At 42.5% G+C, this 23,861-nt stretch overlaps 1 protein-coding gene across 1 annotated transcript in view; it reads right to left on the bottom strand.

Moving 5' to 3' along the window:
- Positions 1-2,664, bottom strand: part of LINGO2 (leucine rich repeat and Ig domain containing 2) — a 774,940-nt gene extending 772,276 nt beyond the window's left edge. The window contains exon 1 of the mRNA XM_042449989.1: positions 2,012-2,664. The gene's annotated coding sequence lies outside the window, so the exon portion shown is untranslated. The remainder of the gene's footprint in view (positions 1-2,011) is intronic.
- Positions 2,665-23,861: the final 21,197 nt, after the last annotated feature.

Raw genomic sequence — 23,861 nt, forward strand, 5'->3', positions numbered from 1 at the left:
AATCCAAAGGTTTGTGGAACAGTAACCTGACTTCTGTCTCTTGCTCCCTTCTGAAAATGTACACCCAGGTGAGAAAGGGAGTTCCTCAACACTGCCTATGGCAAACAATTGGAGGAACAAGGGAGCATCTGGGAAGGAAGAATTGGATCGTATCTGAAAGAGTAATTTGAAAAAGAGAGAGATGATAGGAGGGAGGGAAGGTTTTAACAACTGGGTGTGCGTAGGAGAGGGTCTAGGTTTTGCCAGCATGGCACAGGCAAATTGGCATGAGGAGCTGAAATGTACGGATCAAGATCTCTGAAGACCATGTTAAGCAGGAAAGTGCACAGATTTATGTGCATATTTGTGTGTACACACACACACCATCATTGTCCCTCAGAGAAGAAAACAAAAAGCCAAGAGTCACTTCCCCCTTTATATCCTTCTGGCCAAGTGCACCATCTTTCTTTGTACCATTATAGCAATTAATTTGGGGGGGGGGATGGGGGGGATAGCTCTTGCATGGTCAAAATTAAGACATGGCAAAAGGGAAAGTACCAAAGGAGATGATTTCTGTGATCTTATGTTTCCAAACTGCCTCTGGCTGTTCCTTTGATCCCTTTCCCCAGAGAGAAGAGAGCCGGGTGAGCTTTTGAGAGAAGCACATAGAAGTCATAGCTGCACTCAAAGGTAGCTATGTCACTGATAACGAATCATAGAATCGTAAAGTTCGAAGAGACCACAAGGGCCATCCAGTCCAACCCCATTCTGCCATGCAGGAACTCTCAATCAAAGCATCCCTGACAGATGGCCATCCAGCCTCTGTTTAAAGACCTCCAAAGAAAGAGACTCCACCACTCTTTGATGGAGTGTGTTCCACTGTCGAACAGCCCTTACTGTCAGGAAGTTCTTCCTAATGTTGAAGTGGAATCTCTTTTCCTGTAGCTTGCATCCATTGTTCCGGATCCTGTTCTCTGGAGCAACAGAAAACAAGCTTGCTCCCTCCTCAATATGACAACCCTTCAAATATTTAAATAGGGCTATCATATCACCTCTTAACCTTCTCTTCTTCATGCTAAACATCCCCAGCTCCCTTAGTTGTTCCTCATAGGGATTTTTGGTTTCTAGACCCTTCAATGATTTCAGAGAAGTGACCATTCCAGCTAAAGTAAAAGAGTCCTCAGGCAACCAATTCAAGAAACAACCAATGGCTGGATCGTGGCATAATAAGCTTGGTGTGGGTCAACTACCTCAAATGTAGGGAACGGTTAGAGGACTGGTTTCTATGAACCTGGAGCTATGGTATGCCTGAAAAGGAGGAGGGCATAGGGGGGAAATGGAGACACACACACACAGCAGAGGCACCATCACCCAGCACCTGCTTTCCCTCCCTCAGGTGTGGCTGGCACCAGCCCTCTAGTCTCCAAAGGCGGCTTCCTCGTGAAGGGACGCCATCTGGCGGACGGAAAGGGAAGCGCAGCCGGTTGGAAAACACCTCTCTGGATGGAGAAAGGAACCCAGGATTGCATCCAGATTGCAGAAATAACCCAGTTTGGGTTATTTCTACAATCTGGATGCAAGCCTAGGCGAGCGGGCAGGGCTTTCCTTCCAGGGAAAGAGGGATCCCACACACCGTGACACAGTACTTTAGGACTAAAAAAGAAACCTCCTCAGTCCTCCCATCTCCTTCAATAGGGATAAAGCCAAGGGGGCAAGCAAACAAACAGGGACTCCAGGCTGAGAGGGGGCACCCTAAAAATCCCAAGAGGTTGAACCCCCCCTTCCTCCTCCTCCTGTCTCCCTCCCTCCATTTTCCCCTTCTGCAGCCTGTCGTCTTTTTTAAATAAAACATGCCACAACTTTCCTTGCCATTTTCGACAGGGATATTTTCCTCTTCTCTCAGGAGACTTGAGCTGTAAAGCCAGCAAAAGCCCCCCCCCCGCAAGATTCCACAGCATGCCGTTAAAGCGGCGTCAAACCGGATTATTCCCGCAGTGTGGCTGCAGCCGTATTATATAACCCGCTTCCTTACCTGAAGCTCTCCTCCCCGAGGTCCTTCTTTCCCCCAAGGAGCCCAACCCAAGCCTTGAAGTCCTCCTCCTTCTTCTCCTTGCCTTGCCTTCCTCCAAAGGTCTTGGTTTCTAATCCCACCCGGGTTCCTTCCAGGCGCCAAAAAGCGATGGAACAATCCTCTTCGCAAGCAGAAAAGAAGAAGCCCAAAAGGGAGCCCAGGGTCCTCCTCCCAAAAGAGGAGACCTTTCCTCACTTCTGAGGAGGCACTGAGAAGGAAAGAAGGAGGGTGTCACTTCAGCAGCCTCTCTCTTTCCCTATAAACCGGGCTTGATTATTTCCATGTTGATGTATTTCTCTTCACCAAGGCAGGGGTTACCCTTCTCCCGACCTCCTCTTCCAATCCCCTCTTTCTCTTTCTCCTTCTGCCTCTTCTCTGAAGGAAGAAGAAGGAAGCCTGCTCCTCTTTCTTTACCTTTCAGGGGTTCCCAAAAGGCGAGGGAATCAAAAAGGGGGGAAACTTTCCAACCAGGAACAACAACAAGAAGTAGAGCCCCAGCATCCCAAAAAACAGAGAAGCAGAAAGAAGAAGAGGAGGGGGAAAAGGGAGGGGAAAAGAGAGAAAGGAAGCCCCCAGCCGGGCTCTGGCTTTCCAAGGGCTGCCAAGGCGTCTTCTTCTTCTTCTTGTTACCCTTCCTTCTGGCTTTTCCCATTCGCAGGAGCAAGAGCAGCCGCCTCTGCGCCGCCGTTTAACTCCTTCTTCGCCTCCATCCCTCCTCGCTGCTGCTTCTTCTTCTTCTCTCAGGCTGCATCCACACTGGAGAAATAACCCGCTTTGGCACCGCTTTAACTCTATTCTGTGGCTCAAGGCGATGGAATTCTGGGAGCTGGAGTTTGTTGAGGCACCAGAGCTCTGCAAACAAGGTGTTGTTTTTATGATAGTCCCTCCTCTGAGGAGTTGGGGAGGGTCGGAGGACGTCTGCACTGCACTGGATAATCCGGGTTGAGCCCACCTTTTGGCTCCATGCCATGGAATGGTCTGTTTGGGGACACTGAGGAAATAATCCACATCCCATGCTAGGGAATCCTGGGAACTGTATTTTGTGAGCCAAGGAACCTTCCCTGTCAGAGAGAGCTCCGGGCCACAATAAACTACAATTCCCAGACAGGTAGGTCCCTAACACACACTGCAGAAATAATCCAGTTTGAGACTGCTTTAACTGCACTGGCTCAATGCTAGGGAATTCTGGGAACTGTTGTTTGGTGAGACATTCAGCCTTCTCTGTCAGAGAGCACTCTGGTGCCACTCTAAACTACAATTCCCAGAATTCCTTAGCACTGAGCCAGGGGCAGTTAAAGCAGTCTCAAACTGGATTATTTCTGCAGTGTGTTTTGGACCTTAGTTGCAAAGAGCTTTCTACAGACTAAAACAGGGCTAGATCTTTGGATTCTACAGTTCCCAGAGTTCCCCAGCACCCAGCCAGGGGCGGTTAAAGCAGTTTCGAACTGGATTTGTTTCTGCAGTGTCTGCAAAATGTAGGGCATTCCAGGAAAAAAAAAACATGGGAGGTCGCAGTGTGTTCTGAACCACTGAGCTTTCTTTGGCTTCATCTGTACTTCAGATATAATCCAGTTTGTTACCTGGAGCCCTGGCAGTGAAAGCAGTATCAAACTGGATTATTTCTGCAGTGCGGATGCAACCAGCAAGAGAGGAAAAGATGCTAAGAGATGGTTGACAATCCCTCCCCTCCTCCTCCTCCTTGGCAGCGCTGGCGGAGGATCCGATTTGCTCCCTTCCCTTGCGAAGGAGGGGAGGAACTCAGGAGTCCTTGGATGGAGAGGAGAGGCATTCCTGACCCTCATCGATCCTAGGATCCGATGCAGACGAGCCAAGAGACCCGCCTCCATGCCTTTCCAGCACATCAGCCTCAGGAGGACCACAGATGTCCCCTCTGCAAAATGCCAACCAGAATGATCCTAGGAACACACTCCTGCTCTCCTTTGTTCCACATGGAGCTCCACATGGAGGACGTTTGGGAATGTCTCCTGAAATGGAGGACAGGTCCTGGGAAAGGAGGACCCGGGGTCCCCCTAAGCAGAGCGGGGCTCATTCGTCCTGGTGCCGGGCAGCGCCATTGGGATCACGCCTGTTTGGCACCCCTTTCATGAACATCCCAATCCTGGAGGAGGAGGTACCTGGAATTGGGAGGCATGGAGCCCACTTTCTTCTTCAGCAGAACTTACTCCTAAATTTTTGCGTCTGCTCCACTTTATTCCCCATGGAATCGATCCAATGAGGGTCAGAATCGACTTTCAGTGGGAACTAGGGGCATATACACCGAATCAGGATTCAGAGATTATCGTAGTGGGACCCAGCCCAGGATCTCCCTGAGACTCACAGTTGTTGGACTCTGGAGACCAGGATTCGAATCCCGCTTCCACAACTTCAAACCCACTGGGCCACCTTTGGGCAAGTCACACCCTCTCAGCCTCCTCTAAGGCAATGGCAACCCACCGCCCCCCTGAAGAAACCTGCCGAGAAAACTCCTCACTTAAAGGTAGCCTGAAGTCCAAATGACTTGTTGAAGGCACCCAATAAGAAGAACATGCCTCCTGTCAATGTCAAGGTGGTTTATGACCTTTCTTTCTTTATTAAAGGCTATTTAACTCTCTGCAGAGCTCTCTGGATCCTCTTTTTGGCCAAATACCCTTCTTTCAGCCTAACCTAGCTACTGACCAAAGCCATTTTTTGTGTGCCTTCAAGCCATTTCCAACTTCTGGGGTTTTCTTTTGGCAAGATTGGTTCCGAGGAGATTTGGGCTGAGAGAGTCTGACTTGCCCAAACTCCAGCCAGTGGGTTTCCATGGCCGAGCTCTGTGCTCTGGCACCACAAGACACTACCATTCCCAGAATCCCACAGCATGGAGCCCTGGCAGTTCAAATGGTGTCAAACCGGATTATTTTTCCAGTGCAGATGCAACCTATGCCACTCAGGCTCAAAATACCAATTTAGGTCCAAAACACACTGCAGAAACAATCCAGTTTGAGACTGCTTTATCTGCCCCTGGCTCAGTGCTAGGGAATCCTGGGAACTGTTGTTGATTATGGCCAGTGTTGCCAACAAGCCTGGAAGATAATTCCCAGAAACGTTTGTCCAAAACCTGCTGAATCCCCCCAGATCACACGGAATATTCAGTCACAATTCCCGGAAAATTCCCATAATGCTAAAATGGCAGATCTTTTGCAAATAAACGTAAACATAATTGAATAAAAATAATTGTAACTTATTTCAACTCTCAAAATCACCATTGAACCAAACAAAGAATCTTTCAGTCCTTTTAAGATATTTATTTTGACATGAAGGGAGTTCAGGAAGCTTTGTGCCAAATAGAAACGTGTTCGGATGCAACCACACTGCAGAAATAAATGCAGTTTGACACCCTTTTAATTGCCATGGCTCAGTGCTAGGGAATCCTGGGAATTCTAGTTTTCGGAGACATTTAAACTTCTCTCTCAGCAAACTCTGGTGTGACAACAAACTACAATTCCCAGGATTTCATAACACTGGGCCATGGCAGTAAAAACGGTATGAAACTGGATTGTCTCTGTAGTGAAGATGTAGCCTGAGTTAAGTCCAAGACACACTGCAGAAATAATCCAGTTTGAGACTGCTTTAACTGCCCTGGCTCAGTGCTAGGGGACCCTGGGAAGTGTAGTTTTGTGAGACATTGAGCCTTCTTTATCAGAAAGAGCTCTGGTGCCACAACAAACTACAATTCCCAGGATTCCCTAGCACTGAGCCAGGAGAGTTAAAGCAGTCACAAACTGGATTATTTCTGCAGTGTTTTGGACCTTCGTTATTAAAAATGCTCAAGGTCCAATCCATACTGCAGAAATAATCCAGTTTGGGACCGCTTTAACTGCCCTGGCTCAGTGCTAGGGAACTCTGGGAATTGTAGTTTTGTGAGAAAGAGCTCTGGTGTCACAATGAACTACAATTCCCATGCATCTGAGGAAATACACTTAAGTCTAGGAAAGCTCATGCTGCCAACTTTTCTTTCAGTGAGTCTCAAAGGTGCTACAAGATCTCTCTCTCTCTATCATCATCATCACCATTATTATTATCATTATTAAATCCAAATGCAGCTGAAGAAGTGGACTTAAACTGGCAACACTGATATCCTGTAGACTCATTCTCTGGGGCTGTGATCTGGAAGCGTGGAGGCAATTCCCTTGTCAAACCAGGGAATCCTGGGATTTGTAGTTTGTTGTGACATGTTGAGACTCTGCTTTTACTGGCAGCCAGGGCTCCATGCATGAAATTCTGGGCTTGGTGGTTTGTTGTGCCCAGAATCCCATCATGGCAGGGAGCCTTGCAGTTAGAAGCAGTGCCAAACTGGATTATTTCTGCAGTATGGATGGCAATGGAAAAGAGAACGAAAAGAGAGTCACAAAACAAACTTCTGGGAAGACAGGGCAGGGATGCCAACTTACCAGGTGCTCTGCCCATGCTCAGAGGCATGTTTAATCACTAACATACACACACACACTCTCAGGGACAATATCACATTCACATCACACAACTAGTAGGGCAGCCTATGGAAGGGAGGGAAGATGGAGATAAACATGTATTTTTCTATCCAGGTGCTCTGCCCATGCTCAGAAGCACCTTTCCACCTCTTTTTCTCACATCTCCTCTATTCTTCTACTTTTCCCCTCCACTAGATTCTCTTCCTCTTAACCCAAATGGTCCTCCTCACAGTACAACAACGACCCTGAGAGGTAGGCTTGGGGCACTCTGCCCAAGCTCAGGAATTCAGAAATCCAAATGTCACTCTCAGGCACACACAGAAGTCCACAACATCAAGCCATGATACCATGATCAAGTATTGCCTTTGTGTGCCTTAAAACTTATGTCTTACTTGGAAATCCAAGGCAATTGGGATTAAGCCAGCCAAGATCCCTCACTCCCTGCCTCTCCCCAGCATTGCAGCCACTGTGCTTTGCCCCTGGAGCCTGAGAATGCCTGAGGGGGGGGGGGCAATGACTGTCCTCTCTCTGATTGGCTGAACTATTCCTCCAAACAGTTGGGGTTGATTGGGCTTGCTCCGTCCTGGCTCTCAGAGGGAGTCATTAGAGAGAGAGAGAGAGAGAGAGAGAGAGAGAGTTTTTTCTCCAGCCCTCTTGGCTGAAAACTGTTACACTCCAAAAGGTTTTGGTTGCTCTGCAGCAGGCTGCAGCTGAAACGGGCCAAAGGCACGGAAAAGCCACCGAATTAGAGCAAGGCACGAAAATCACACGAAAAGCTCTGAAAAGTCCCCGTTTTTGCGTGAAATTCATGAAATTGGCAACACTGATTATGGCGCCAGGGCTCTCTGAGCGACAAGGCTAACTGTTTCCTAAAACTACAGTTCCCAGAAGTCCCTAGCATTGAGCCAGGGCAGCAAAAGCGATGTCCAACTGCATTGTGTCTGCAGTGTGGATGCACCTAAGGTTGCATCCACACTGGAGAAATAACCCACTTTGGCACGGCTTTAACTCTTTTTTGGCTCAGTGATATGGAATTCAGGGAGTTGGAGTTTGTTATGGGGCCCAGAGAGGAGTAGGTTTCTTAACTATGCTCCAAAGGGAGGACCTTTTGGAATGCCTCCTGGAGAGAAGGATGACACGGAGGACCTGTCCTGGAAAAAGAGAACCTCTTCCTGGGATGGGTTCATGTAGGTGTGAATTTTTCCAGGGGCCAGCCTGGATTATAGGGTTGCCAGAGTGAAAAGAGAGGAGTCCTGTACCTCTTCTGCACTTGAAGGGCAGTGTAGAGGAGGGGCCCAGTGGTTTGATGGGATGGGAATGGATACCAGGGTTCAATTCCCAGCTCAGCCATGAAACCCATTGGGTGACCTTGAGCTAGTCACACTCTCTCAGCCTCAGGGGAAGGAATGGACAAAGTTTCTGAACCAATCTTGCCAAGAAAACTACAGGATAGGTTTGCTTTAGGGTCACCATAAGTTAGAAACAACTTAAAGGCACACAAAAAACACACTATAATGGAGATTTGATTGGCAAGGTTGGTTCAGAGGAGGGTCGCCATTACCTTCCCTTGAAGCTGAGAGGGTGTGACCTGTCCAAGCTCCAGTCAATGTGTTTCCTGGCTGAGTTGGGAATTTGAACCCTGGTCTCCAGAGTTGTAGCCCAACAATCAAACCAATACACCAAGGCCCACTACAAGAAGAAGAGGGAACTGTCTAGGGCTTCTGGGAGTTCAAGTTGGAAATGACTTGAAGGCCCACAACAACAAGAAGAGGGGACTTCAGCAGGTGTTACCTGGTTGCTTGGCAAGTGACACTTGCTGACATTCCCTCTGTGACACAACCTTTAAAGATGGAGGAACTCCCTTTAGTTTTCAATCTGACAACCCTAGGGATTCTCCATGTTGGCAGGGGCTACAATTGCATGAGCAAAACATATATGAAGGAAGCCACTCTCACATTGCTCCCCCAAAATGTGGAAAGACTTGCAGTGGTTCCCAAACTTGGATCCTCCAGATGTTCATGTTCTGGGCTTCTGGGAGTTCAAGTCCAAACTCCCAAGTCAGGGAATCACTGCACCACTTTGCCATCCCTGGCTCTCTGGGTGACTCTGTACCATTCTCTGCCAATAAAACCAGAGGTGAGCAGGATCACTTCAGTCTCTTACTCCCTGCAGAGAATTTCCTGGGCTTCTGAAGGAGGAAGGGAAGGGAGGAAGGTGGCCAGGGAAAGCAGAAAGACCCAGTTTTGGACAGGAGAGAGGGTGACTTTGAGAAGTGATCTGGCTAACGGTGGGGTGTTCCGCTGGAACGTTTACCAGCTTTGCTCTGGTGCCACAAGCTGCACAAAGCATTGAGCCATGGCAGTTAAAGTGGTTCAATCTGGATTATTTCTCCAGTGTGGATGGGACAGTTCCCTGTTTGCCTGTCACCATAAAGTGACTACATGTATTCCATAAACTTTTCTTAGGGAATGAACACAATAGGCCCTTCACATTTGCTGAGATTAGGGATGCAGGACCCTTGTGAAAGTGGGGAAACCACAAATTAAAAAAAAACCCTACTATTTTTTTTTTAAACTGAGACAACATCTTACTAGGAATCTCTAGGTCCTCCAGGGCAGCTCTATGGTCAGCATCCATGAGACATTGACTACAGAAATGTGGTGGAGGTCTTTTAAATACCTACCAAAGTGTTCTCTCTAGGAATTTCTAGGTCTTTCAGCACAACGGTCTGGCAAAAGCTGGCCATTTAGTCATGCTGGAAGACCTAGAGATTCCCAGAGAGAACATATTAAATCTATGACTCTGTAAAAATCAAATCCACAAATGTAGACAGCCAACCACTCAGAGGTGGTTTAATATAGCTTCTCTCCCTAAATATAAGCTGGTATTCCTAGGCCAGTGCAATGTAGTGATTTGAGCATAGGGCTACAACTCTAGAGACCTGGGTTGTATTCCCTGGTCAGCCATGGAAACCCACTGGGTGACCTTGAGTGAGGCACACATTCTCAGGCCCAGAAAGCCCTGTAATAGGGTCACCTTAGGATCACCATAAGTAAAAAACAACTTGAAGACTCAGAACAACAACTACACATTCCTAGGCATTATCTTATCTTATATGAGTACAGTGGACCCTCCACATTTGCAGCTTTGACTTTTGATTTTTCACAGATTTAATATGTTCTTTCTAGGAATGTCTAGGTCCTCCAACATGACTCTTACAGAAGCTGACTAGAGGTCTGGACTTTGTCCACAATTGTCTCCGAGAGATCAGATAGCTGGTAGCATACCATAGCTTAGATGTTTCCACCTTTCATGTGGGTATTGTGTTGTGTTGTGTGCCTTCAAGTCATTTCCACCTTATGGTGACCATTAGGTGAATCTGTCATGGGATTTTCTTGACAAGATTTTTTCAGAGGAGTTTTGCTATTGCCTTCCCCTCTGGGACTAATAAAGTTGTCAGATGAATAAGAGGTAGGACTCCTGTCCTTTTAATCGATATATAAAAGAGGGAATTTTGGCAAGTGTTGAAGGCCTTTTAGTTTGGGCACTTGGTCCCTAAAAGGTTTGCCATCACTGGACTAGGGAAAGGAAGGGATTTGGCAATACTGCATTTAGTATAAGAATATTGATCAGAAGTGCAGAAAGGTGTTTGTTTTGTACACAGAGATATCTAGGAGTCATTGGAGGAGATTTTGGGATGGGGTGAGGAATCTTTTGCCATCCAGATATTTGGGGGGCTTCACACCCTGAGAAGCCTCAGGCTATATGACCAGTGGAAAGGGATTATGTGAATTGTAGTCCAAGACATAAAGGAGGGAATTTCCCCCCATCTAGGATAATGAATATATGTGCTCTAGGATGGACACAATAAAGCAAGTTGGGTGAACAACTGGGTAATGTAACAAGAAACACCCCAAAAGGTGGGATGTGGGTGACCAGTTTCTGTGGACTGAAGACCATCACCATGCCATGGGGTTCAAACTTCTTTCTGAGTAGATTCATTACAACTAGGCAGTTGTTATCCCATCGCTCTCTTGCATCATAAAAGAAAACAATTCTGTTTTCAATTGGAATTTGCATTTTCTACATTTCTAGGATGAGACCTTGGTCCTCTCCTCCCTGAAGCTTTTCTACTCTGCCACTATGATGTGATTCTTTTATTTAAAAAAAAAACACAACACATAATAACCAACCTGAACAAGTCCTACAAAATTTTCTATTGTATATATTTCAAGTGTTTTTAATCAGGGAAAGGCAAATTGTGTCCCTCTAAATGTTACGGAATAGCAGCTTCCATAATTGGCCTCCATTAACAACAGGTTTTTCCACCCCTGGTCCTAATAATGACACTCTTATTCTTATCCTGCTGAGTTTTTAATTTATTTGTTTGGATGGACCAACATGACCCCAAACGTTTTATAGAGAACAAATTCACCTGAAAGCTTTCTTTCCCTGGCTTCTTGACTAAAAAATGATGAATGATCTCTGAAGAGTCCATTTCTCTCATACAGTCACACTCAAAAGGCAAAATAGCTAAGGAGGTTAACTAGTCCTGCTCCACTGTTGAACACATGTAGGGTTTTTTTTAATGATGTCTGCAGATGTCTTTCAACATCTGTCACAGTCACTGCAGTAGCAGGATGATTTGTGATCATAATGTTTGGATTATGCACAGTTTCCTCAAAAACATAGTTTCTTCTTTTTGGAAATTTAATAGGTTGTGGCTTTTCACTTCAAGCTTCCCCCTCCCGAATGCCACATTTCATGAGAGACCTTGTCACAAGGATCTGCAGGATACATGTATAGTCAACAATTTGAAGCAACTTCCATTTCTTCAGGCTGTAGTGTAGGAGGACACAACTTGTGGCTCTCCAGATATTTGAACCACAACTTCTCACCATCCCTCATCATTGGGTTTATTATCTAGGTTCAGTGGGAGCTGCAATTTATCATTGATTGATCAACACTGATAGGACTTAACTTATCTGCTCAGAGCATTCCAAATGCTATGCTTTTTAGTAGAGTTGGTTCACATATTCAGTGGTCATTTATCATTATACTGCACATATTTATACATAAAATAGATCCCCTTCATTTTTACATGGAAACATGCATGGCTAAGGGAAACTGAACTCTTCTCCTGCCTCACCTACCTGTGGCCCATTTCTTTAACCTAGTACATTTTTGCTGTCAATGTTGGTTAGGGAAGAAAGTGCTCAGAGCAATTACAATGTGCAGGTAAGTCATGTGTGTATATGTCTATGTGTTTTTAGCATTCCTCATCCCTCTTTCTCTTAGAAATGAGACCACTTTCATAAACCAACAATGCAGGCACATAATTAAATACATTTTAATTTTTAACGTGTAATGGTTTTAGATTGTTAAAATTGTTTAACTGTTTTTTAAACTTTGTATCTACATTTAATGTTTTTGTATTTTTAAAAAATGTGGACTGTTTTAAATTTATTGTTAGCCACCTTGAGTTTCTATATTGGGAGAAAGGCTGGATAGAAGATAAAATTCAATAAATAAATAAAATAAATAGATGCAGCTGCTCTAATTACTGTATATAGCCATAAAATGAGCCAAACCTGGCTATGTGATTATTGTATTTATTTAACATGGTACACCGCCTTGAATTCTGATTTAAGGGAGAATGGCATAAAAATATGTTATATCAATCAGTAAAAGAGGAGGTAAATTTATTTACTGAAAACAACTGTTCCTCTAATGACTGAAGCATCATTAGTAAGGCAACACTGTGTCAGAAGTGAAATGTCAACTATACAGTGTAAAGTTAAATCCTAACTTGCTGGACTGTCTTCCAGCTCATTTAAATCTACCGTTTAAAGCAGTTGATTGACCTCCCCATTGACATGGCAGCCAACATCTGCAATGGTTTCTAGTGCACACTCCGAAATAGCAGCAGTATATATGTGTGTGTGTTTCATTCTTTCAGGTGATTGAAAAAGATGAACAGAGAATAATAATAATAAAAATCAACCCACTTGACATTCACTTGGAATTGCAACAGCAGGCTAGCAAACGACAGAGAATTTTGGATCCTTTGCATTTGTCATCTCAAATTATTTGCAACGAGCAAATAAGACCCTGTCAATTATTTGTCTCTACAATTTTGGCCATGGGAGAATTTGGCACATCAAATAAAAAAAGAAGCTATTGTTAACACTACTAACTGTTTATAAAACAATTGATCCTCTGATCTAAACTGAGTGGGCCTGATATAGAAGATGTTTTACTTGTACAATTGAAATCAGTGAAATTTTAGGTAGTTGAAACCATTTCTCTTGATAGATTTGAAAGTTTCTTAAGTGCAGATAAGGGTGCAATCTTACTCGATATAGTTCAGTGAGGCCTACTTTTGAATCGACTCTTATAAGATAGTGTTATAAGGCTTCAATTCATTGCAGGCTTACTTGGAAGTAAGTTGCAGTTAACTGAAGTTGAAAGTAAATCTATGCATAGTTGCACCTGCTTCCAATTAAACCTGTTTAAGATTGGGCTTTCTCATTCCACATATATATATCATTATGATTCCATTTTAACTGGCATAGCAACATCCTATGGAAACCTGGGAAATGTACTGAGGCACTAGAGCCATGGTTTTCAACCTTCGGTCCTCCAGATGTTTTGGACTTCAGGTCCCAGAATCTGTCATCATTGGCCATGCTGATGGAGGTCACTAAGAACTGAAGTACAAAACAGCTGGAGGATCAAAGGCTGAGACCTCCTGTGACTAAAGGAGGTCTCTGGTTAAGATTTCTAAATTGTTGTTGTTGTTAACTGCCCATAAGCCATCTCCATCTAATGGCAGTCCTGTGGATGAGACATCTCCAAGCCTCACTATTTTCTACTGCTCTGCTTAAGTCTTGCAGATTTATGTCTGTGATCTCCCTGATTGACTCTATCCATCTGGTGTATGGTCTTCCTCTCTTTCTAGTGCCCACCACATTTCCTAGCATTATTGTCTTTTTTTTTTAAATGAATCAGGCTTTCTCAAGATGTGGTCAAAGTACAACAGCCATAATTCAATCAGCTTGGCTTCCAGGGAAATTTCTGGCTTTATTTGCTCAAGAACCCACTTACACAATGCTTTGTTTGTCCATGGTACCCTCAGAACTCTCCTTCAGCACTACATCTCAAATTTTGATTTTCCTCTTATCCTCTTTGTTCACTGTCCACCTCTTGCATCAGTACATGGCAATGAGGAATACAATGGCTTGGACAATTATGACTTTTGTGTTCTTTTGGGTCTTGTCTAGTTCTTTCATAGCCGCCCTTCCCATTCCCAGACTTCTTCTGATTTCTTGACTGAAGTCTCCATTCTGATCAGTGTTTGAGTCTTGGTATGGGAACTCTATATTTTGATTTCCTTGTTATATAGTTTGAATTTATGTAAAGCGTCTGTGGTTATTTTTTTCCCCCTTTAAGTTTAACATTAGGCCGGCCTTTGCACTTTCTTCTATTACCTTTCTCAGTAATTGTTCCAAATCTGAGATGTTTTCTGCTGGTATATGGTGTTATGCATATCTTAGATTGCTGATATTCCTTCCTTCCATCTCCACTCCTCCTCCTTCTGAATCTAAACCTGCTTTTTTATGATATTCTCAGCGTATAAGTTGAACAAATAAAGTGATAATATACAGTTTTCCCTGACCCCTTTGCCACTTGAGAACCCTTCTGTTTCTCAGTTTTTTGTTCTATCAATAGCCTCTTATCCAAAGTGCAGATTTCTCATCAGGACTATCAGATATGTTAGCGCTCCCACAACTTTAAGTGCTATCCATAGTTTTTCATGATCTATGCAGCAAAATGCTTTGTTATAATCAATAATACACATGCAGATTTTCTTCTGAAATTACTTGGTGTACTCCATTAACCACTGTATGTTTGCAACATGGTTCCTAGAACCTCTTCCCTTCCTGAATCCTGCTTGAACCTCTGGGATTTCTCCCTCCATATATTGTTGGATTCTGTGCTGCAGAATTTTGAGCATGATTTTGCTCACTTGGGATATTAATGCAATGGTCCTACAGTTGCTGCAGTTTTTGTGTCTCCAAATGCTGCTTCCTATACTGCAAATCTCAGGATTCCATGAGATCTTGCCATCACACTTAAAATAGAATTATAACTCTATAACTGTGAAGTGTGATAGGACCTTTAGATGTCACTGGACTATAACTCCCAGAATTCATGATCTTTGCCCATAATGGCTGCGGCATCTGAGGGGTAATATCCAAAATATCTGAGGATCCAAGTAACATGAGTCAGAGTACTGTAATAAAATGTGTGAATCAAAAAGCTACCTTTTAAAAATAACTGTAAAGAGTAATATTAATGAGCTACTTTGAAAAAACACAGCAATGAATGGGAGTAATCCCCTCTTTTAAAAGCAATTTCCCAAGCTCTGAGAATATACAAAATCTCTCTGAGATGTGTTGCAAATCTTCTCAAAACTCTGGTGCTTTACAAACCGCCCAAAAGGGCGGTCTTCCGCCACCCGTGTTTGCTGTGTGAAGGAGCTGTAGTGGACAAACCGCACAGCTCCTCAGTGCAGCAAAAAGAACCCGCAAAAAGTGGGATCTTCTTGCGGCACCGTTGTGATGTTGCAAGGCGCCAATGCTGCCCTTGCGGCATCACAAGGCCTCCAAGACATGCGGACGCTAGGTGTCCATCATGTCAAAATGGTGTTGCCCATCTTTATAGGGTGCTGCCATTTTGACGCCCTCATTATGTGCGAGGGGCAAGGCAAGTCAGGAAGCGCCGCCCCTCGCGCGTAACGATGGCACCCCATAAGGCCCATCCAGAACGCGTCTCTTTTACTCTTCCTCCATGCCAACATGTCTAAGGAGGAGATCTCTTTAGTTAAAATCTGGGAGGCAACTTTAGTTCCTTTCTGACAAAATGTTGCAAGCTTTTACTATGAATTGTAGTTGTTACTTGTGTCACCGTAACACTTTGCAGAAACAAGATATAAAAAGGGGCAACAAATCTGCTATTCAGTACAATTGATATGGTTTTGGCATGCTTAACGTTAAATCAAAGTAGAAGCTACTTATATACCATTTGAGTTCAACGTGACCTTATGTGAAAACAAAAACCAGGGAACACTACTGTGTTGCTATGAATGAGTGGACTTCCTCTGCAGGATTCAAATAGGAACTGGACAAAATTAAGCTTCAATAATTTGTGTGTGTGTGTATATTTCAAAAATCTACCCAGGCAGAGTCCCCCAGTGTTTTTCTTCTCCTTGAACTGAAACACATTTACAAAGGACTTAGCGGGCAGTCATTTGCTGTTCAATGCATTGATACTGACAATGATAAGAAGCTGGGTTTTCTATTCCAACTGAGCCTCCATCTTCTCCTGGGGCACTCTAAACTGCCCACAGCACTTCAACCAGCTGCACACTCAATATTTCCAACCAATGTGCAGCAGGTAAGCCTTGGCTGCCATATAGTCAGCTCTTGGCAATTGGTAAACAACTCATGAGTAATGAGCTCGACCTGTGGTGCCAGCTGCCTTTGCTGTGAGGTGCCCAAGTTATTCCAATGGAGAGTGACATATTCAGAATGAAAGAGGCACTGCTTATGCTGCATCATACCAAGGAGGTCTCTAAGTCCAGCGCTCTTTATAGCTGCTAGCTATATGCTCCTAATAGCTCACATGCAGAGCATAAGGACAATGGTCATTACTTGGGAGAGCCCTGATGGGCAGAAAAGTGATAAATAAAGACTTTTAATAAAGAAGTAATAAATGATGATTGCCTTTTGCCCTACCATCTGCCTCTATAGTACATTAAGATTTCTACTTTTACACCATAATTTAGTTGCAATTATTCTTGTCATTCTTATTTAAATTATTTAGATAACTTTCCAGCCATAGACTTCCTCAGGCAGTTCATAACAAAATAAATAAATAAATAAAATGAAGCATTGAAGTAAAAGTACAACTACATTAATGAAGATCTATTAAATATTCTGGACAAGCCATGGCATGAATACAGTTTGTTCAGTGTACTGATGAAAGGGCGCATGGTCTGCTCTGGCAGTAGACGGAGTGCTAATAATAATGTGAGTTAGTTCAGAGACAGACAACCTAGTGCCCAAAGATGTTGTGGATAACAGTTCCTACAATGCTTGGCCATTGCTCATGCTGGATGGAGCTTAATGGATCTGTAGTCCAAATACTTAAAGGTCACCAGCTTTCCTACTCCCTGGTTTTTGTTACAATTGTGGCTGTTGGAACTCATCTCAGTGGGATGATGAATCCACTACGGTCTTTAGTCCAAATTTTAAAATGATTATCCATGATATTGAACATAGTTTGGGGCTCAGGTTAGGCCCCTCATTTTAGGTAGGATATAGACAAGTTGGAGTAGGTTCAAAGAAGGGCAGCAAAGATTGTAAGAGGTATGGAGAACAAAACATATGAAGAAAGGTTGACAGAGTTGAGTATTTTAGCTTGTCGAAGAGAAGACTGAGGAGTGACTTGATTGTCCTCTTTAACTATCTCAATGATCTCCAGAGACCAGGGTGCAGGAATGCTCTCTGCTTCCCCAGGGGGGAAAAAACACAGGTCTAATGGTTTTAAGTTACAGGAGGTAGATTTGGATTGACTATTAGAAAGAATGTCTTGACAGTACAAGCTGTTTGACAATGGAACCAATTGCCTAGAGTGGCGATAAGATTTCTTTCTCTGGGGGCTTGTCTACATTATGGACAAACTCCAAAAAGATTCCTCAACCTTTTCTGCTCTGGACTCACCCTGGATCCGCTCACTACCTGTTTCTCTGCAGGGACATTGAGTAGTTGTCTACATGTGTCCCTGCCTCTGGATGTTGCTTTGGTACCTGCTGCTTCTGCTTTTCCTCCATTAGAGGCAGGACAGTTACTGACCTGGAATGTAACAGAAACGTTTCACACCCTTCTGTGCTTCTACTGCTAGTGTGCAGTTGCTTGCTCTGATGTCAAAAATGAGGCACTAGATCATAGCAGTGCTAAGGAGGGAAAAGCATTTCTGTTACTGTTCAAGACTAGGAACTGGCCCAAACATTGAGGTAAATGGCGGCAACTACCAGGCAGTGATTTGTCCTCTCTCCCATTCCCACCCACACCAAATCCAGGGTGGATCCATTGTCCACATTACAGGAAATACTGAAGTTCCCCTGAAACACCAGAAAAAAACTGTATGTTTTTTTTTAACTTTAGAAAAATTGTTATTTACAAAACATAAACCACAATTAAATCACCATTCTGCTTTAAAAACACAAGCTAAAATACAAATTTACAAAGCTGAGGTCTCATTCAGAACTCCAGATGCTGTTTAAAAGAGGCTAGATACCTGGCAGGGATGCTCTAGCTGGATTTCCTGCACTGAGAAAAGGGTTGGACTTATGTGGAAAAAAAATCACTCATAGTTTTTCATAAACAAAGATTTATTCCCCTAACACTTTGTGCTATCTATCACTTTCCAAAGAGCTAGCCCAACACTATAATTCTATAAAATTGGACAGATTATTCAAAGTTCAGATGAAAACCTGGGGTGGACTCACCATCCCACTAACATAGAAGTGACCAGATGCCACTAGTTAGTTAGTGCTGGTCTATTTCTCTTTAATCCAAGTAATCTTTCCCTTTTAACTTACTGTCTTTTTCTGCTGAATTTGTGCTGTGTATTGCTGTTTGCTGTCTTATGTTGCAGTAAAGCAGCTTCAAAATGCATTTCTGCCATATGTCAGGCTAACAGGTTTTCTCAGAAGTACCAGCACTGTATATAGATGAAAGAGATGAAAAGAACACTCACAGATTTCACCAGCAGGACAGGATATCTTGGCAAACCAAGAGAGTCCACTGAGAGATTTTTTATTTTTATTTTTTTGGATTTCATGCCTTTTGGGGAAAAAATGTACCAAAATTATTATTATACAAAAGCTTGGGATTTTGCTTAAAGCTAAAGTTGGCATATACAATAGAATTTCTTGTACAGATGTAAAATGCAAAACCAATTTCTTCTTCACAAACAAAATTTCAAAATAGATCCCGAAATGCAAAAATAAAATAAATAACTTGACATAACATAACATACACAAAATTCTTGCAATTTTGTGCAGCAGGGAAAAATCACTCATACTTTTTCTTAAACAAATATTTATTCCCCTAACACTTTGTGCTATCTATCACTTTCCAAAGAGCTAGCCCAAGACATTTTGCTGCCTGAGGAAGACAAACTGCCACCTAAATTCCACATAGAGAAACCAACAGGCTTACTGGAACTGGATTGGTATCCCCAATGCACATTGCCATTGCTGAGAGATACAGCTCTGTCCTTCAGCACTTTGCCACCACTTTGTCTGATGCCTGCTGAAGAAATACTACAACATAGCAGCAGAGAGATACACATTATGGGAGCAAAGCAACCCACGTGCTGCAATCCAACATCCCCTCAAAGTAGAATAAATATACTCACATGGAAATGCCCTATGTAAGCATATGCTATCCCCATGCAGAAAAGCAAAATTGTGCAATGTATATTAATGACTAAGTGCCATTGAACAATGCACAATGTGCAATGATAAACTGCTATGGGACATGTACAGCCATGATGCCAAATGCACAATCATACCATGCAAAGATAAGACAGAGGAACATGCTACCTGTGCAACTCCTCTTCTGCTATCCTCAGAAAAATAAATCTGTTGTACAATAATGAGCCTTTTGGGCCCAAATGCTTAGTGTGATTTACACAGCCAGGTGCACCAATCTAAAACTGTACAATCCACCACTTCCTTGGCCAGTTTTAAAGCTAAGTTGAAGACAGGGATGCATTCCAAATCACTATCTGATTCACCGGTTGTTAACGTCTTCCTTGTGTTTGTACCCTTTTACAATTGTCAGTGTTTTGCTGTCAGATGCCTTAATTTTATAACTTTGGTTGGTTTGTAGATTGTACACTGTCTGGCAGGTTTTATGTCTATTTTATCTCCTGTATGTAAAGTGTGTGTAAAGTTTTACAGGGCTATATAAATAAATGTTAATAATAATAATAATAATCTAAATTATCAGCTTTAGTCTCTTACAGTTTTGGTGATTGTCAACACCCTTGTCTTTTATACACTAGTTTTTAAAAATCTATTTGTATAAGGTTTGGCAGGAATAAGGAAGCATTTGAGTGCTCTTTTACTTCTGCTTTGTTGTACAGCTTCTACTGAATTTTTAGCAGACTTGTAATTTGTGGTTTTAAATGTATGCTTTTTTTGTAGCGTGTTTAGCCACCAGAAGCTCCTGGAAGGCAGACTGAGATAGAAATCAAACAAGTCATCACCATTATCACCATTACCACCACCACAAAAACCACATTTATATCCTCCCCTCTTTCAAAGAACTCATAGTAACCTCTATGTGATAAATAGAGGTTACTCTATTTATCTCTACAATAACCATGGAAAGTATAGTGGACTCTTGGTATCTCTAAGGTTTGAGTCCAGGACACACACATCACACCATGGATAACAAAATCTGTGGATGCTCAAGTCCCATTAAATAAAATGGATAGTAAAATGGTGGTCCTTACATAAAATGGCAAAATCAAGATTTTCAAAATGGTAAAGGGTCTAGAAACCATGCCTTATGAGGAGAGATGTAGGGATCTGGGTATATTTAGCCTTGAGATGAGATGCTTAAGAGGAAATCTTGTTTAAATATTTGAAGGGATTTCATATTGAGTATGGAGCAATCTTGTTTTCTGCTGCTCCAAAGAATAGGACTCAGAACAATAGATTCAAAGTACAGGAAAAGAGATTCCACCTCAACATTAGGAGAAACTTCCTGATAGTAAAAGCTGTTAGACAGTGGAACACACTCCCTCATAGGGAGGTGGAGTCTCCTTCCTTGGAGGTCTTTAAACAGAGGCTGGATGGCCATCTCTCAGGGATGCTTTGATTGTGAGTTCCTGCATGGCAGGGGGTTGGACTGGATGGTCCTTGTGGTCTCTTCCAACTCTATGATCCTATGATCCTTGAAATTTATATAATTTTTGAATATTTTCAAGCTGTGTATACTTGAATCTGTGGATAAAGAATCTGTGGATATGGAGTATGAACTGTAGATTAGAATGAAGCTGTGACAGCCCTAAACTCACCAGGTGACCATCATGAATTCACATTGTTTCAAATCCACATCTTCCTGGATTTATATATTTCTCCAAAATACTACTATGAGCAATGCCAGTATTGCTCCTACAATTTGACATAGAGGCCACTTCTGGCAGCAAATTTTGGGAAACATGAAAGGCACCAAATTGTCAATTAATTATTTCACTACTATAGATTTTTACTTTCAGGGTTCAGGAAAGGTATTTATAAGTTTTTGTGCCCCATGTGCCAAAATAACTAGGTTGCATTTGGGTACTATGCATCTTGATGAGGGTGGGTGTAGCATATACCATTCTTTGCTTCCTTTCAGACAACAGAGTATCTTGGGTAAACCCTACAAAAGCCCCCCATACTTATCATCTGTGGATGCTCAAACCTCATTAAGTACAGTGGCATAATAAAATGGTGTCCCTCACGTAAAATGGCAAAATCAAGCTTTGCTTTTTGGAATGTATACTTTTTCTGAATATTTCCAAGTTGTGGATGTTTGAATCTGTGAATAAGAAATTTGTGGATATGGGGGAGCTGACTGTAATTTTTAAAAAAATCTATCTTTCCCCACATCCTTCCAGTAGCTAGTCAAGTATTGACAAAGTTTCCATGTCAGTTAGAAAGTGAATCCACATTGAGGTTTTGTCTACATCTTAAAGGAGCTAGTCCCCTCTGCATAGGTTCATTACCTTGTAAACATCCTTCAAAGTTAAGACTGAAACCTGGAGCAGATTCATTGTTCCACTGACATGGAAGTCATCAACTACTACTGGGCTAGGGGATTCTGGGAATTGTACTGCACAAACATTTCCAAATTCTGCTTCATTTTTGGTCCATGTTTAAAATGAGGTCCCACTGAGATGTCTGAAATATCCATTCATGTAGGTTGTTCTAAGTACAGTCGGCCCTTCTTTTACATGGATCCACGGTTTGAAAATGTTCCAAAAAAGTATAAATTTCAAATATCAAACTTTGATTTTCCATTTTTTTTATAAAGGATACCATTTTGCTATGTCATTATATTTAATAGGACTTGAGCATACATGGAAATACCAAAGGACAGTATCGCACCAACCTCATGTCTCATGACAATTATGTCATGAAAGGAAACAGGAACAAACTTCTTTGAACACCCCCCCCCCCCCCCCACACACACATCCATTTGTGATAAGCCTTTTTACTTCTCTTCCAACATTACAGCCATGAGATGCCAGGAGGGGAGCTGATCATCCTCTCCCTTCCACTTGCTATACCAAAGCAGGGTAAATCCATGCCTGTTGGTTTATTTATTTTTTAAAAAATGTTTGCTGTGTTTGTGTAATTATGGCAAAAATGATTAAAAATAATTTTAAAAATGATTTTGAAAAACCTGATAGGCATAGAGTTAGCCTGCTTTAGAGTAGTGCGTGAGAGGTGGAGAGAGGAGGAGAAGCAGGCTCCATCCTGCCACATGATTGCCGTAATTCCAGAATTGAAGGGAAGAGGCTTTTTGTACTATAATCATTGTGCTATAATAGTGATATTGAGGGCTCATTGATGGGTTTTGCCCAACATTGAAAAGGTGTACTACAGTAACAGGATGGTAGCAGAATGGACATCATGATGCCTGATAAGTATCAGCCAAAAACTCTTATGTTCTGTTAAAATGCCACTTTTTAGGCTTGTGTGCTAAAGTCAAAAGTCTGAACTGGGACTTGCATCTAAATCAATTACTGCCATTCCACAGCACTGATTTACTGCATGGGCACAGCACATTACTAGAGCCTGATGGCGCTGTGGTTAAATGCCTGTACTGCAGCCACTCACTCATAAACCATAAGGTTGCGAGTTCAATACCAGCAAAAGGGCTCAAGCTCAACTCAGGCTTACATCCTTCCCAGGTCACTAAAATGAGTACCCAGATTGTTGGGGGCAATTAGCTTACAGTTGTATATAAATGAAGCTTGTTTGTTTATTGGATTCATATGAATGTCTGCCATGAATCAGCACCTATAATAGAGGAAAAGCACTGCAGGATGAGATACCCCACATGGGTTGCTGCTGCTGCTGCTGCTGCTGTTTTTATTGTAAATGTCTTAAACAGCCTTGCATCTACAGTTACATTGCTTCAGCTGGCTCTTGGAAAAGCCTTCATGAAGTGGCACTTTCTAAGAGAGATTCAGATTTATTTTGTTGTCAAAGTACTTCTCAGAGTCAAGAGAGTAATTTGTCTTGCCATTGGTTTGAACAGATTCAGGGGGAAAATGCCTGTTACATTTAACTGACAAAACATATGCTCATCCATTCTCTGCCTATTTAATGAAGAAACTTAGCCTAGGCTGCTTATTCTGCACATTATTGGCACAATTAATCCACCACCAACTACACCAGAAGGAAAAGAAGTCAACCATCATGCCAGGATGGAGCTCCAGCTGATAGCTTCCACTCCCCTTGCAGCTACTGACTAACACAGAGACAGGAAGCAGTATCCCTTCTATTGCACTTAAATCCAGCTTTAGTATCTGCACAACATATGACCTGTTAAACTTTGCAGCAAAGAATTTATTCCTTAGGTTTGTCACATTCTTTCTTCTCCTCCCTCCCAATCCTTTTTCCTTTTGCCATGTGCCATTCTAATTTCTGTTATCTCTAAGCTGCCCTGGGAGCTAGCTTTCTTTCTTTCTTTCTTTCTTTCTTTCTTTCTTTTGGAGGGGGAGACATAAAGAGCAGTATAAACATTTATTAAAGAAGTAAATACAGGTTGAGTCTCCCTTATCAGGAATGCTGAAATTTGAAATACTCCAAAATCCTAAACCTTCATGGTTGGCTACATAGTGACACCTTCGCTTTCTGATGGTTCAGTGTATACAAACTTTGTTTCAAGCACAACATTATTTTTAAAATGTAGAAAATTATCTTCAGGCTATGAGTAAAAAGTGGATATGAAATATAAATGAATTTTGTGTTTAGATTTGGGTCCAATCTCCAAAATATCTCATTATGTTTGTATATACAAATACAAATCCAAAAACATGTGAAATCCAAAACTCTTCTGTATCCAAGCATTTTGGATAAGGGAGATTCAGCCTGCAATAAACCAACAAATTATAAATGGAGCCACAAGTACAAGCATTTCTTTTAGTGAGCAATGTCTCTTTAAAATGATCCACCCACTCTCTCTTTTAAGTAATGAGCATCA

Source organism: Sceloporus undulatus, chromosome 2 (genome assembly GCF_019175285.1).
Source record: "Sceloporus undulatus isolate JIND9_A2432 ecotype Alabama chromosome 2, SceUnd_v1.1, whole genome shotgun sequence".
Lineage (NCBI taxonomy): Eukaryota > Metazoa > Chordata > Lepidosauria > Squamata > Phrynosomatidae > Sceloporus > Sceloporus undulatus.